This window comes from Macrobrachium rosenbergii, chromosome 41 (genome assembly GCF_040412425.1).
Source record: "Macrobrachium rosenbergii isolate ZJJX-2024 chromosome 41, ASM4041242v1, whole genome shotgun sequence".
NCBI classification, from domain to species: domain Eukaryota; kingdom Metazoa; phylum Arthropoda; class Malacostraca; order Decapoda; family Palaemonidae; genus Macrobrachium; species Macrobrachium rosenbergii.
In genome coordinates this window covers 37,854,424-37,869,546 of record NC_089781.1, presented here as the reverse complement: position 1 = coordinate 37,869,546, position 15,123 = coordinate 37,854,424, and the positions used below count along the sequence as shown (strand labels likewise).

Sequence of the window (15,123 nt, the reverse complement as noted above, 5' to 3'; positions counted from 1 at the left end):
ATGCTGTACCAAGTAAAAACAGCAATAGAAAATATTAAAAATAGCAAAAATAAAATTTGAGGGTGAAGATCTAACTCAAAAAATAAACATTTTAGGTCAAAATAGAGAGTTAAGACCCTATGTCCCAAAGCCATTGCAGTGTCAAAATTGCAGTAAGTATGGGCACACAAGGAAAAATTGTCATAATGAACTGGTATATGTGCTTATTGTGGATCTACTGAATATCACACAGTGGAAGTGCAGTGAACCTAAGTGTGTAAACTGTGGGCAGAATCATCATGCAAGATCCAGAGAATACATGTATTATATATACAATAAGGAATTGAAAATACCACAAGAACGAATGGGGATGTCTATAAAAGAGTCTAAGTTGGAATTAAAAGTGAGAGGAATTCAAGATCCGTCTAAGAAACATACATATTCTTCAATAACTAGAGCAAATAATGAAACAAAAATGCAAACAGATAGAAGTAACAGAGCAAAGAAAAGTAAATCTCAAGAAGAAATTAATGATTTAGAAATAAAAACTAAAATGGTAAAGAATAAAGAAACAGGTACAAATGCGATGGATAATATTTTATCCAATTCATTTGAAATATTAATGCAAATAGAAACACAGGAGGATGCTGCTATTGAAGTAACAGAGGAGGGTGGTGATGGACTGGAAATTAAAGATAAAAAAAGGCCTTGGGAGAGAACACCCAAAATGGAGAAACCAACTATTATTAGAGAAACATTGGATAAACCAAAGATAAAGGAGATGTAAAAGGAACAAAAACAAAAACAAGGTAAGAATATACCTTTATCTCCTAAAATAATAGTGAAACCTATGAAGGCAAATGTCGAAAACACTGAAGAAGTGAAAGAGAACCATAGCATAGATAACAATGATTATGTCAAAGGAGAAGAGATTACTCCTTCTCCAGTAATAGGTACAAGAGCAAATGAAAAAAGAAATATACATGATAATACTGTGGATGTAATGATTGTTTCATTGAATTATGCAGTAACAACCAAAGAATACAAGAAGATGATTTAACAAACATTATACAAAATTTTATGAAGTACAGGAAAAAAGAAACCACGGATTTGAGTACCCATGAAAAAGGTTGCATGTGCATTGAGCACTTAGTATATTATAAAGAAAAACAAATGAATGTCGTGAGTAAATTATTAGAAAAAATCCAGATTGATAATACAAAAAAAGAGAGGAAAACTCGACTGCTATAACAAAGTATTTTCAACAGCTATATTATATGAAACGTAAATGGTCTACAGACCAGATTACACATAGGAGAAGTACAACAGTTATTAAAAGAATATGAACCAACGATATTATGTTTGCAACATGTCAACAAAACAGTGTCAGCAATAGGTAAATATACCTTAGCATCAACATCACGAGAGGAAGAAGGAAATTTAGGTACTGCTGTATATGTACATAACAAAGTATGTTATGACAAAGTACCTGTAAACTTTACTGATCTGCAAATATCTAGTTTTAGAATATGAATAAAAATCTATAATTGTGTAATTTATAATTTATACATCCAACCTAATAAAAATTATGACTTTGACAAACTTAAAGAATTATTTAATAATGCCAAGGACCGTACATTAATAGTAGGTGATTTTAATGCGACCACACGATGTGGGACTGTAATTGTACAGACTCAAATAGAGCAGGAAGCAAAATAAAAGAATTCATAGATTCATACATGTGCTGTATAAATGATAACGAAATCAGCACATATTTTTCTAAAGCACATGGAACATTTTCCTCAGTCGACTTAACTCTATGTACAGCAAACATAGTAGACAGATTGGATTGGAATACAGTTGATGACTTGCACACAAGTGATCATTTTCCAATATTAATTTTCTTATTACAAAATAATCCCACCAAGCATGTCCCTCAATACAACATTTATAAAGCAGATTGGGAGCAATATGAATTCCACACTAGAAATATCCCATCGTTTGAATATTTAAAAGACCATAATGAAACTAATAAATTTCTTGAGCAGATTGGGAGCAATATGAATTCCACACTAGAAATATCCCACCGTTTGAATATTTAAAAGACCATAATGAAACTAATAAATTTCTTGTTGATTTCATTAAAAATGCTGCTGATAAAGCAATACCAAAATCAAAAGTTCATCCAACAAAACACAAAGTCCCATGGTGGTCTGAAAAACTAGCAGAATTAATAAAAAATAAAACACCAAATTGGAGGGCAATTAGATAATTTGAATAGAAAGTTCAGTAAAATAAATAAAACATTACTGATATTAGAAGAAAATTTACAAAAAACTAACTAATTTGAATAACCCGAAAATCGTTCAACATCGTCGAAAATCGTCAAAAATCATAAGAAAACCTAAATGCTAAAAAAAAACTGCATTATTATTGAGTTTTTACATCAAAAAACCCTTCAAATCATGATTATTCTGCCATTTTGGGGCCATATTTCTTCCGTATTAGAAAGCGTCGTAACCCGAACATTTCAAATAATTTCTGATGAATATATTTGAAAAGCGTAACCTCGAACGTCCGTAACCGTTATTATTATTAGAAATTGATACATTAAAACCTCTATATAACAAAATATCTGCAAAATTTAAAAGGAAAGTAATTCAAGGAAGAATCATTTCATGGAGGAAATATGGATCAGATCTCTTTAATAATACTTCCATACAAAAAATGTGGGAAAAATTCAGAAAAATAAATGGCACCCATGCTAAACAACCTAGACATGCTATAATAAAAGGTGCAAAAGGAATACTTGATCCAAAAGAAATAAGTAATGTAATAGGAGAAAATTTAGCAAAAGTAAGTAGTGACAAAAATTTAGATGACCATTTATGCACAAAGAAAAATAGTATAGAATTAATAACAATAAATTTTGAAACCATAGAAGATATATATTATAACAGAAAATTTAATATGGGAGAGTTAGAATTTGCTCTGTTGAACAGCAATAAATCTGCCCCTGGAGGTGACAGTATTTGTTTTGAAATGATCTGCCATTTAGCACCTTTGGCAAAGTCATACGTATTAAAGTTTTATAACCACTTATGGCTTCGAAATTTATTTCCTGATGAATGGCGTAAAGCTATAATTATTCCCATCCCCCAACCTGGAAAAGATGCCAGTAATGTAAACAATTACAGACCAATTTCTTTAACAAGTTGTTTATGCAAATTACTAGAGAAAATGGTAAATGCTCGACTAACATGGCACATTCAAGAAAATAAAATTTTTACTCCTACTCAATTTGGGTCATAGTGTAACAGTTCTACACTGGATTCTCTGTCTAACTTGGAAAACCACATACGAAGAGGATTTGAATGAAAACAAATTACTATAGGGATCTTTTTTGACACTGAACAGGCATATGATACTACAGTACTTGGAGATATGCAATACTAAAAACGTTACATAAAAACAGCATCCGTGGACATTTACCTAGTTTTATCCAAAACTTTCTGACAAATCGTACTTTTCAAGTGAGAATTGATGATGTATTGTCAAGTACATTTCCACATGAAAATGGTGTTCCACAAGGAAGCATCCTTAGTGGCACACTGTTTACTTTAGCAATAAGTGATATCAGTAACAATCTACCAATCGGAATTAAAAGTAACTTGTATACGGATGATTTTGCCATATTCAGCATCTCGCATAAAACATGCAGAGTGATTCATTAATAAAACTATAGTTAGTTAGTTATAAATGATTTGTTTAACCAGAGAATGGGCCTCATCTGTAGGGTTTAAATTTTCCATGCAAAAAACTCGGGTAGTAATGTGTTATAAAAATAAAAATTGGAAAAAAAGCGAAGAAATAGATTTAAAAATCAGAAATTATTCCGTACCAATTGGCCAAACAGCAATATTTTTGGGATTAGTATTTGATACTCATTTAAACTGGAAAGCCCACATAACATACATGAAATCAAAATGTAAAAGAGTATTAAACCTAATTAAAAACACTATTGAACACCACTTGGGGAGCTGATAGACATACACTTATTTTACTGTATAAAGCAACAGTGCTGTCTATCATTGATTATGGAAGCAAAATATATGGCTAGGCATCAGACGCAACTCTGAAAACGTTAGACCCAGTTCATAATGAAGGCCTTAGAATAAGTTCAGGAACTTTTCAATCGTCACCAACATCTTTAAAAGTTGAATTTAGTGAACTACCTCTGTCTCTCCATAGAGAGCTAGTAACATCCACCTCCTTTCCCAATTAGAGCTAGAAGATTGTTTGAGTCGCTAAATATAAATGTACAGTTACCTTCAATATTAAAATTACTTCCACCGTGGACAATGAATAAAATGAGAATTTCTACACACTTGAAATATTTATCAAAAAGTTATTCATATACTCCAGAACACCTTAGACAACATACAGTAGAACATATAATCCGTAAAGGTCCACATTACGCAATATACACCAACGGATCTAAGTCACAATATTGAGTGGGATGTGCTGCAGTATCCCAAAACAAAACGTATCAATTTTCTCTACCAGATAATGCCGCGGTATTTACAGCTGAATTATGTGCAATAGCATCAGCCATAAAAATAATTAGAGAAGCATCATGTAATAATTTTGTGATTTATAGCGACTCCAGAAGCACTGTAGAAGCCATTCAAAGCTATAATCAAAAAATAATATTGTACAACATATTAAGTTTTCACTCCATAAATTGTATAATAAGGGAAAAAATATTGAAATGTGTTGGATCCCTGCCCATGTGGGGATTAGGGGTATGAAGAGGCTGATAAAGCAGCTAAAGAAGCAGTCCACATGACAAGAGCAAATGTAGACATCCCTATTGGTGATTATATAAGAGATATAAAAACAGTCATTGCAAGTAAATGGCAAAATATATGGAACGAAGAACCTGATAATAATAAATTAAAACAGATAAAATCCAGTGTTGGAAAATGGAGTTCACCATATCAGAGAGAGACACACACAAGTAATTCTGACGCGTCTTCGAATAGGCCATATTCGTTGGACACATGGACACTTAATGAACAGTCCATGTGGCCCTCCTCCCAAATGCCCAGATTGCAATGTGTTGATAACAGTTAGGCATGTACTGTGTAAATGTCCTAAATATAACCTGCAGCGATTATCAAATTTTGGAAATAGATCAGTAAAGGAAATATTGTCAGAATCTTCAACATTTTCAGTAATGCCCATTTTAATGTTTGTGAGAAGCTGCGAGTTAATTGATGAAATATAAAAAATCAATCAACCAGTCTAATGCATTTTAAAACAAGTAAATTTAAGATTTTACTTAATTTATTCCGAATTTTAATATACCTTTTTGTGAGTATAAATGGAAACATGAGTATAAGCGTATTTATTGTGTGAGTGTGTTCCAGTATGAAAGTGTATGCCTTTTTTTGCAGCTTTTAATTTCTGAGTTTTCATTTTCATTCAATTGACCTATTTGGTCCCAGTGCTAGGCTTCTAGTCTAGACCTCTCATTTCGACCAAATCCTTCGGGCCAGCCCAATGAGAGATGATAGTCAGCTCAGGGCCAGCCCAATGAGAGATGATAGTCAGCTCAGTGGTCTGGTTAAACTTTTTTAATAATAATAATCTATTATATGCTCTCTCTTAGTCCACGTAGTGAATTTAGTCTGTTCAGATCTGTTTCAAAAGTAGACCACCAAGCATAGATGTGCATGAAGGGAGAGTGTCTGTTTCTTTGTCTGCCCACATGTCTGTCTGTCAGTGTGCTGGTTATGTTTAAAACTAGAGCATGATGGAAGAGATATCAGTCAAACTTTGCACAATGGTAAACTATTATGCATAGATGTGCAAGAAGGAAAGTAATACATCTGTCTGTCCATCAGCATGTCTGTCACACTTGCTTTGTCATTCCAATTCCTCCTATGCTCTTCAAGAGATTTCAGTCAAACTTGATACTGTACAAAGGTAGACCATCATGCATAGATGTGCTTGAAGGGAGATTGTCTATTTGTTTGTCATGCTTCTGTGAGGAAGTCACCCTGAATAAGCAAAGCACAGTTATTGTGTACACATACAGAAGCTTTCAAATACACAGGCATTTTACAGTATGGCAAAGCATACAAGCGCAGTGGGTTGCAGAAACTGTAGTATCCATAGAAAACTTGGCAGTGAGATCACAAACAGACTCAGGCAGCCCAACCAACTAAGAGACCAAGACCAACTCTTGGGCCAACAACACTCAAAGTCACAAAACTGAAACACAAGGTCCTGCCATCCTGCCAGTGGATAACAGTGCGGCTCAGTCATGGTAAAATTCTTCCCTAGTTGTGGCAGAAGCAAGGGGGCAAGTGTAACAATAAAAGATGTAAAAATGAATCATGAGAGAGAACGTTAAAATTTTCACAAGCCAATTGCTCCTGTGATGATAACAAAAATAACTGACAATACCTAAAATGAATAAGTTACTGTGAATATGTAAAAGAATATTCCTTGAAAATCAAAGCTTATACTTCAGAATGCATAGATCAGGAATGTTTTTCCCTAAAGGCAAGCACAAAGGGGAATGGGGAGGGAACATCTGATACAGTGTAATAAAAATTAATTCACGAAAACCAAGGGAGGTAAACAATAAGATATTTTTATGTTTCCTGGTGCTGGTAGATTTACAGTCTCAAAATCCATTACTTTACTCTACAGCAGGGGTTTTCAACCTTTTTCTCCCCACGTACCATTTTGGGTATTTTTAATGTCAGTAATGTACCCCCATCACTTTGTATAAAGTAGAAAACAAAACTAAAGCAGAAAAACATTCCACTGTGTATGTTTGCAAGTACTGTACTGAAGGGAAGTAAGTACACAACTCTCCTGACATAACCAACAATATTGTAAACACAAAGAATCCCATAAAAATAAAGAAAATTGTTGATAATTATTTACCTGTGGCTATGCAGTCAGTGGGCGGCCAGGCCCCTAACCCTAACACCCGTCGGGAGAGCTTACCCCCTAACTGACCCTTGACGTACCCCAGGTTGAAAACCCCTGCTCTACAGTGACCTTGTAAGATAACCAGGAGCATATAAAACAGAAAACAAAAGGAGTTATACAGGAGCTTAGGGCTCTTTCTCAAAGGGAAGATGCGTGAAACACGTGGGTACAAGAATAGGTATATTTACATAACAGATAATTTCAAAGGCAAATGAATTAAATAAAAGTTAAATTGCTGCTGCAGTTGAAAGTCTTCCAAAAAGGTGGGGAGGAAAAACAAAACATGCCAGGAACGCTGGACCAAGGAGAATTCCAACTACCATCGTCCTTCTGAAACGATATGGAACACAGGTTACGATCCAAGGCTGGAATTAGGGAATGCTTTCTACTCAAGGGTGCACTGAGGGCGCCAAGGACAACCTCGAGGCATGACTAGTGACTTGAGTAAGGGGGCAGTAAACACATGGGCCGGGATTGAACCAAGAAATTCAGGGGACAGCCAAGACACAGGCCCAAAAGTCTAATGAATGCACAAGGGCGAAAGTAACGTGACTAAGCAACTCTTTCAGGGTACTTTACCATCCCACAGGAGTGTCTAGCGCTGATGTTGACATCAGGGCTTCGTTCCAGTCCTTCCCAAAGGTGTCATCAAGGGGTCCAAGTGTGTGCGTAGACAAAGGCTGCCCACTAAAGACATACTCGTGGGTCGAGATCAGTGGAGAGCGATGGAGGGGCCCTTGTGATGATAAAGGGCTGCAGTTGAAGTTCCGCTTGCTCTGGGATTGCACTTCACCGCTTTCAAAGGATACTGGCCACGTGGTTGGGTTACAAAGCAAGGCAGCGGTCCACGTTGAAAGAAGAAGGGTGGGGTAGACATCTTAACTTGTGACCTCCTACATTCAGGTCTGAGCTGTGTGTGAGAGTGATCGACGGGGCCATGGCCTTTATTACTTCTGCTCGGGTGGGGCGATGGATTGACCCCAGGTCGCAGCTCCTGTACCAAAGAAAGAGCGCCAGCAAGTTACTGCCCTAGGCTAAGATTATCTCGTGAGCGTGCCTTAAAACCCTCTGGAATGTCCAGCATAACCACCCTGAACCAGATTTCACTCCCCTACACAGGTTCAAATAGACAGAGGCCTATCTATCGCCAAGCAAAAGCAGAAAGGGGGTGTTTTATTGGCTTATTTTGGTGCTAATCTTTACAATATTAATAAATGTAAATACTTTACTGATATCAGAGGCGCTGCACACAAAAACAAGCACAAGATCACAGTAAATTAAAATAAAAACCCTGAATATTAAAAAAATATGCCCCCATGGGTTAGCCCAGACTTAAGTAAATGTAAACAACTTGAGTATTCTTTCACGAACACAAGGTAAATCCGTGCTGCACTGTAGTTCAATGCTATACAAGAAAATGTGCCTAGAAATGATATTTTTATAATAAAATAAAGTTTGTTCATACTTACCTGGCAGATATATATATAGCTGTATTCTCCGAAGGTCCGACAGAATTTCAAATTTCGGCACACGAAAGTGGCCGATCAGGTGGTTAGTACACATTCCCGCCGCTGGGGCGCGGGCATCAGGAACCATTCCCATTTTCTATTCAGATTTTCTAACGCCACTGTCTCCTGAGGGGAGGAGGGAGGGCAATATGAATATATATATCTGCCAGGTAAGTATGAACAAACTTTATTTTATTATAAAAATATCATTTTGTTCATGAGACTTACCTGCCAGATATATATATAGCTGAATACCACCTTTGGAGGGGGGTAGAGACAGCTAAGAATAAGGGAAAACAAGTTTAGAGGTAAAATTATTTTGGTTCCTTACCTGATAGCATAGCTGACTGAGTGGTTACTGTCACCCTAGCCTGCTTCTGCTTTCCTAGAGACCCCAGCAAGGTAGTGACCTATAAAGCTGGCGACTGCTAGATGATCTGTCAACGGGGGCGTGACCACAATGTGACTAGACCATAGATCATACCACAGGGACAAACGAGTATACCAACCACCTAACCAGCACTAAGACGTTAGTCAGAAAAGATTGGGAAGACTGACTCCATCAATCGACCCAACAACCATAAAAACACAACAAAAACACAATTAAAAACCCTCCTAAACAGGATTAAAGGATAGGAACAGAGCTACCCCCTGACCCCAAGGTTGTAGCAGCAGCAATGTATGGTCCCAGAGAAAAGCAATTTTCGTATGCTACCTTAACATCTCTTAAGTAGTGTGAGGCAAACACCGATTCACTTCGCCAAAATGTGGCACTGAGAATATCACTGAGTGCCATATTTCTCTGGAACGCCATGGAGGTGGCGACTGCCCTAACCTCATGGGCGTTGACTCAACAACTTAAAGTTGAGTCGTCACAACAAGAATGTGCCTCCTTAATGACATTCCTAATGAAGAATGCTAGTGCATTCTTCGACATGGGATTAACAGGATGTCTCACCGAACACCATAAATTGTCCGAGGGACCGCGAAGGTCCTGAGTTCTTCTAAGGTAATACCTTAGAGCTCTAACAGGACAAAGAACTCTCTCAGGATCCTGTCCAGCAAGGTCAGTCAAACCTTTAATTTCAAAAGATTTAGGCCAAGGGTTAGAAGGCCTTTCATTCTTAGCCAAGAATGTAGGGGACAAAGAGCAGACAGCATTGTGTCCCTTGAAGCCCACATGACGGCTGAAAGCCTGAACTTCGCTCACTCTCTTCGCCGTCGCCAGAGCAATGAGGAAGACCGTCTTTCTAGTAACATCCCTTAGAGATGCTGAATGAAGAGGCTCAAAAGGACTGGTCATTAAAAACTTGAGGACAACATCCAAATTCCAAGTAGGAGGAATAGGCCGGGGAACCTTGGACGTTTCGAAAGATCTCAAGAGATCGTGAAGGTCCTTATTATTAGACAAATCCAGTCCTCTGTGTCGGAAAACAGAGGAAAGCATGCTCCGATATCCTTTGATAGTTGGAACTGCCAACTTGAGCTTTTCTCAAAAGAGAAGGAAATCAGCTATTTGGCTCACAGTGGTCGAGGAAGAGGAAAATCCTTCTTTCTGCACCAACCCCTGAAGGTTGCCCACTTCGCTTGATACACTTTGATGGAGGAAGCTCTTCTGGCTCTAGCTATGGCCCGTGCCACTGCCAGAAAAACCCTCGCTCTGACCAATTTCGATAGTCTGAATGCAGTCAGGTTCAGAGCGGGGGAGGTTTTGATGGTATCTCATGAAGTGGGGTTGTCTGAGCAGATCTGCTCTCATAGGTAGGGATCTGGGAACGTCCACTAACCAGAAGAGAATTTCCGAGAACCATTGGTTCGAGGCCAAACGGGGCGATGAGCGTCATCCTTGTTCCTTGAGAGGCCGAGAACTTGCGGCGGGCTTCTCCCAGAATTCTGAACGGAGGAAAGGCATAAACGTCCATCCCGTCCAATCCCAGAGAAAGAGCATCTATCGCCACTGCGCCTGGGTCGAGAACAGGGAGCAGTAGAGGGGAAGCCTCGCTGTTCTTGAGGTCGCGAAGAGATCCACGAGAGGGCGACCCCAAAGATTCCAAAGGTCTCGGCAAACCTCCTGATGAAGAGTCCACTCCGTCGGTAGAAGTTGGTGGCGCCCGACTGAGCAGGTCCGCTCGAACATTTTCTACCCGCCACAAATCTTGTGAGGATTGAAATGTTGCGAGCTTGAGCCCAGAGGAGAATTTCTCTCGCAAGGCCGAACAGGGAACGAGAGTGTGTTCCGCCCTGTTTTTTGAGGTACGCCAACGCTGTAGTGTTGTCCGAGTTTACTTGAACAACGCGATTGGCAACTTGAGACTCGAAGAATTGGAGGGCTAGGAAGATTGCCGCCAACTCTTTGATGTTGATGTGCCAGGATACCTGTTACCCTTTCCAGGTTCTTGACACTTCTTTTCCCCCCAGTGTTGCTCCCCAACCCGCCAATGATGCGTCGGAAAACAACACTAGGTCGGGCTCAGAAGCTTGAGAGAGATCCCTTTTTCCCAACTTCACAGGATCGAGCCACCACTTGAGGGAGTCTTTTATGGAAGGAAGGATCCTTAATTCTTCTTCCAAGTCTTCCTTGTTCTTCCAGTTCTCCAGCAGAAAAAACTGAAGAGGTCTGAGATGTAGCTTCCCTAGAGAAACAAACTTCTCCAGCGAGGAAATGGTCCCCAGCAGACTCATCCATTCCCTCACTGAGCATGTTTCCTTCTCCAAGAAGACCGCGACTTTTTCGCAACATTGAACCTGCCGTTCTAGCGACGGAGACGCTAGAAAAGCCGCTGAATTCATCTGAATCCCCAGATAAACGATGGACTGGGAGGGGATCAGTTGCGATTTTTCTACATTGATCAGAAGTCCCAGGGACTTCACGAGATCCAGAGTAAAATGAAGGTCCTCCAGACACCTTTGTTCCGAAGAAACACGGATCAACCAATCGTCTAGGTAGAGAGATCCTGACTCCCGAGAGGTGCAACCACATCGCTATATTCTTCATGAGAAGAGTAAACACCGGGCTGTGCTGAGTCCAAAGCAGAGAGCCCTGAACTGGTAAGTCTTGCCCCCAAGACAAAGCGGAGATACTTCATCGAACGTGGATGAATCGGGGCGTGAAGATACGCGATCTTGGAGGTCCAAAGACACCATCCAATCCCCGGGACGAAGAGCTCCTAAAATTGACTGAGACGTTCCATCTTGAACTTGTCCTTCCGGACAAAGTCGTTCAGCCTGCTGACGCCCAAGACAGGTCTCCAACCTTCTGAATGTTTCGGACCAGAAACAGCCTGTTGTAAAATCGCCGGGATTTTGTGTCTAAGACCTGCTCCACTGCTCTCTTCTCGAGCATTTGTTCGAGAAGGTCAAACAGTATCTTCTGCTTGGCAGGATGGTACTTGGGAGATAAATCTCTGGGGTCAAGACAAAGGCAGAAGAGTCAGGAAAGGAATCAGGTAGCCTCTCTCTACTACTTGGAGGGACCAAGAGTCTGCCCCTCTCTCTCCAGGCTTGAGCAAAATGAAGAAGCCTGGCTCCTACTGGTATCTGGAGGAGAAAAGTCACTTGCCGCCCCTCTTGGGGACGACCTTGCCTCTAGGGAAACCTCTCCCTCGAGGTGCGGGTTTGGAAAAACTTCCCGTGGAAGCTCCTCCACGAAAGGGCTGCTTCTTTTTAGCTTGCTGAGGTAAAGATGAAGACGAAGAAGGCGCTGAGGATTTTCTTTTAGAAGACCTGGAAAGGAGGTCTTGAGTGGCCTTCTCCTGAAGGCTGGAACGATATCCTTGCTTCTCTGGGGAAGAGATTGCTAGAGAAAGGAGCGAACTGAAGCTCTCCCTTCTGAGATGGAGAAACAGACTTTGCCAAAAAGGAGCAGAACAATGCTCTCTTTTTTAAAAGAGCTGACGAAAAACTGGCTAAGGTCTTCAGAGCCATCTCTGACGGCCTTGTCCATGCACCGTAGTACACTGGACAGCTCCCCCAGACTAATGGAACTAGGGCTAGTAGCCTTAGTGTGCAGAACTCCCAGACACCAGTCCAAAAAGTTAAAGACTTCCACAGTCTTGAAGAGTCCTTTGAGATGGTGGTCCATTTCTGTGAGGGTCCAGGAAACCTTAGAAGAGGACAAGTGAGATCTCCTAGAGGCGTCCACAAGACTAGCAAAGTCCCCTTTAGAAGTGGAGGGAACTGTCAAGCCCATATCTTCACCTGTGTCGTCGACCAAATGCCGGATTTCCCAGACAAACGTGAAGGAGGCAAAAGCGAAAGAAGTCTTCCCTTGGTTCTTTCTAGTCGTCATCCAGTCCTGAACTTTCTTAAAAGCTCTTTGGTAGAGAAGGATTTCTTCATTTTAAGAAAGCCAGGAGATTTCTCGCCTGAGACAAAGCCAACTGAGACGGGGGAGAGCGAGGAGCCGAAGCTTGAAAGGTTTCAGGAAATAAATCCTTAAACAGACAAGTCAGAGTCTGATAATCGGAAGAAGCAGAAGGAACGTGTTTCTCTTCGTCCGAGGGCTCTGACGGAAGGGGTTCTTCTTCCTCAGCTGGAGGGTCAGGAGAGCAAGGAGGAAGGAGACCCGATTCGCCGATACGCAAGCGGGACCTATCGTGTTTGGAAGTCGTGGCTAAATCCTGATGAGCATGAACAGAAGAAGCGGGAAGTTGATCATCAAGAAAAACTGCAGGTGTGGAGTCAACCTTCTCGCAGGGGGCGAGAAGAGATAACGCGAGGAGAGCGAGGAGCGTCCTGGCGGGAAGCGTAGCGCAGCCGTGGACCGGACACGGAAGGAGCTTCACGATGAGGCGGGCGCGGCGTCCTGGGTGGAAGCGCGCGAGACTCAAGGCGGCGCGTGAAGCGTGAGGAGCGCGTGAAGCGCGAGACACTCGAACCTGGCGCGTATCGGGAGAGACGTCAAAATCTTCCAAGTGAGAAGGAAGCTCCTTAAAGCCTTCCTTAGGTGCAAGACGAGAAGCTTCAGGAGAAGTAGCAGACGAAGACGACGAAGCAGGAGGAGAGTGAGAAGGCCTAGACTTCTTAACAGGCAGATGCAAATCTTTACGACGAGGCCTGTCCTTTCTACGATCCATAAGAGAATCCAGCTGCTGTTGCATGCCCAACAAAATCTGGCAAGTTGGGGAAACAGCTCTCCTAGAAGACGGGCTGAATTTGCGAGAAGGAGAGCGGAGAGAAGTCTTCTTCCTTCCCAACGGGGAAAGAGCTCCCGCCATAGCGCGAGCAGCGTCAACATCCGTTGCACAACGAAACTTCTTCTGTTGAGGGACTTCCTCGAAACTTTCAGGGGACGAGCGTGAAACGTCTAGAGGAAGAGGACGTGGCGTCCTCTCCTCTCAAGCTTCTCTTGAGGGGGAGAGTCCAACCGAGCGCTCCAACCCCGACAAGGAGGACGTGTCGGAGGACGAGAAGCATTCCTTATGGATGCGTGCCCGAGCACGATCCCTGGCAGCCTGGGTGGAGTCAACAGGACCTGCCGAAGGGCGCCAGATCGGGAGGGGAGTCCCGTAACCTTCATGCGGCTTTCGACATGCCCTCTCCCGGGTCTTGGGAGTTCGGCAGAGGTCCAGGCCGATCTGACGCCCCTCCACAACACTAGGTGGATTAACACACACTACACTTTGCGCTTGCAGGGCATTCACTTTATTTTCAAGAGCGCGAATAGACTCAAGAACGAGAGCCAAAGCATTACTTTCTGCAACAACCTCAGGGCCCAAAGGCAACACTAAAGGGTTAGGACTACAAGCTACAGGGTTACTAACATGAGAAATCCCTGACCGACTGTCCACAGAAGCACTCCTGGAGGAAGACCTCCTCAACCTATCACGCTCCAATTTACGATATAGGATTCATATTTCTTCCATTCTCCTCAGATAATCCCTCACATTCATTGCAACGATTGTCCACAGAACATTCCATACCCCTACATTTCATACATAAAGTGTGAGGGTCTACGAAGCCTTGATAGCCTCACCTTACAATCACCCAAGCTACAGACACGATAGCTAGAGGAAGACATCTTATAGAGAAAAGTCAAAGGCAAATTCAAAAACGGTCCAGAAAAGCGTATGCCAAGTCACAGATCCAAGTCGATACCAAAAACAACTAAAATACTCAAGTGACAAAATATTGAAATCTAAAAGCGGAGGAACTGACAACAGGTGTTGACAGTCCGCGACAGAGAAAATCTGAATAGAAAATGGGAATGGCTCCTGATGCCCGCCTTCAGCGCGGGAATGTGTACTAACCACCTGATCGGCCACTGCGTGTGCCGCGAAATTTGAAATTCTGTCGGACCTTCGGAGAATACAGCTATATATATATCTGGCAGGTAAGTCTCATGAACAAAAGTGAAGCTAAAGCACCCAGAAACTGGAGATGCATGACTGAATATGGAGGGCGTAAAAATCCCAAGAAAACCAAATAAGGAAAGAGCTACTGTTTATATGATTTTTAGCCAAGATGATTTAATGATGGGAATGTATCAGCAATGTAAGGAGGTGATGCCAACTGAAGCATAAGGAAACTCACCAAACCCTGAAACACATTCAAGGGAAGGAAAAGAAAAGGAAAACAATGATAAAAAGAATTAAAACTCAAAGCTAGACAACTCTTTGTAATTCAA

General features: G+C 41.3%; 1 protein-coding gene across 1 annotated transcript in view; it reads left to right on the top strand.

The window, feature by feature from the left end:
* LOC136827094 (uncharacterized) overlaps positions 1–15,123 on the top strand; it is a 227,369-nt gene that overhangs the window by 84,829 nt on the left and 127,417 nt on the right. The gene's annotated exons all lie outside the window — the stretch shown is intronic.